Genomic DNA, 2,395 nt, shown 5'->3' on the forward strand with positions numbered 1-2,395 from the left:
AGGTTGACAATAATAATAGTAATAATAATAATAATAATAATAATAATAATAATTAGGTTATGTTTTTTCTTTCTTTTAGCGTATGTATTTCCCTTTTTTATATCCGATCTACCTATAAGGGATTCAAAAAAATTCATGTATATGTTTGGTTTGGTCGATTTTGAATTTTTAATTCTTATTCAATATTTAATTATCATTCTATTTATTCCCTGTTCAAAACATGTCGGCGGTTGGAGTTAGAGATGCGGTCATGATGAGAAATTCTCTTAAAAATGGTTCGTTAATCAGTAATAAGGAACTAAATGATATTATAATCGTAAAAGAAAGATTATTTAATTTAAAAAAAGTCATAACATTATTAAGATATCTATATGATATGATTTTTAAGAAAAAAGTTAATGAATAGTCGTGACTGTGACTTTTGTCTAAACACATTCAACAAACAAACAAAAACAAAAAATGCTTCTGATGCATCAAATTCCTCATCTGTTGCGACTTATGAATCAGTTAGAAGAAATCAAAAAAGCTCTTTAAACAGATGGTCGATTTATAGCAACAGATGGTATATCTGTTGAAACAGATGGGTTATCTGATGCAACAGATATACAATCTGTTGTCATAACTCAATTAATAAAAATGGTTAGTAAAGAAACGTAAAGATTAAGTCACCACCAGCTTGATTTAATTAAGTCATTTCTTTTCACAGATAAGAATAAGAAAATAAATGATAAACACAATTTAAACCGTAAAAAACTCACCAAAAATATTCTTGTTTTTAAATCTTCTTCATTAATTTATATAATTAAAAAGTCAGAAAATTTGGATGTCATGAAGATAATATATTATATGATATTATATATGGCAACAGATATATTATATGATGCAACATATTAACTATTTATTGCAACGGATGATATATCTATAGTAATAGATGATTTATCTGATGCAATAGATATATAATCTGTTGTGCAACTCCGTGTAAAAAATAAACGGTTGCTGGAAAGAACTAATTATTTTAATAATTAGAAAGCTAAGCTTCAAGCTGAAAAGTCATAACCTATCATAATATTGCTTAGTTTAATTAAGTCATAACTTTTTACTGTAATAAAAAATGTCATTAATAAATGGAGGTGAACAGTTGTACCTTTAAATCTGCTTTATTAATTTATATAATTAAAAAGTCAGAAAATTTGGATGTCATGAAGATAAAATATTTTTTAAAATATATATATATATATATTATATGTTGCAAAAGATATATTATCTGATGAAACAGGTTATCTATTTGTTGCAAATCATGATATATCTGTTGTAACAGATGATTTATCTGATGCAACAAATATATTATCTGTTGTCCAACTCGGTGTAAAAAAAACGATTCCTGAAAAGAACTAATTATTAATAACAATAAAGCTGAAAAGTCATGACCTATCACAATATTGCTTAATTTAATTAAGTCATAACTTTTTACTGTAATAAAAAATGTTATTAATAAATGGAGGTGAACAGTTGTACCTTTAAATCTGCTTTATTAATTTATATAATTAAAAAGTCAGAAAATTTGAATGTCATGAAGATAAAATATTTTTTAAAATATATATATATATATATTATATGTTGCAACAGATATATTATCTGATGAAACAGGTTATCTATTTGTTGCAAATCATGATATATCTGTTGTAACAGATGATTTATCTGATGCAACAAATATATTATATGTTGTCCAACTCGGTGTAAAAAAAACGATTCCTGAAAAGAACTAATTATTAATAACAATAAAGCTGAAAAGTCATGACCTATCACAATATTGATTAATTTAATTAAGTCATAACTTTTTACAATAATCAAGAATGTCATTAATAAATGGAGGTGAACAGTTGTGCCTTTAAATCTGCTTATTAATTTATATAATTAAAAAGTCAGAAAATTTGGATGTAATGAAGATAATATATTTTTAAAAAATATATATATATATTATATGTTGCAACAGATATATTATCTGATGCAGCAGACTATCTATTTGTTGCAACAGATGATATATCTATTGTAACAGATGATTTATCTGATGCAACAGATATATAATCTGTTGTCCAACTCGGTGTAAAAAGAAAAAAGTTTCCTGAAAAGAACTAATTATTTTAATAATAAATCTGAAAAGTCATGACTTATCACAATATTGTTTAATTTAATTAAGTCATAACTTCTTACAGTAATCAAGAATGTCATTAATAAATGGAGGTGAACAGTTGTGCCTTTAAAGCTGCTTTATTAATTTATATAATTAAAAAGTTAGAAATTTTGGATGTCATGAAAAAATATATATATTATATGTTGCAACAGATATATTATCTGATGCAACAGGTTATCTATTTGTTGCAACAGATATATCATC

Source organism: Capsicum annuum, chromosome 12 (assembly GCF_002878395.1).
Source record: "Capsicum annuum cultivar UCD-10X-F1 chromosome 12, UCD10Xv1.1, whole genome shotgun sequence".
NCBI classification, from domain to species: domain Eukaryota; kingdom Viridiplantae; phylum Streptophyta; class Magnoliopsida; order Solanales; family Solanaceae; genus Capsicum; species Capsicum annuum.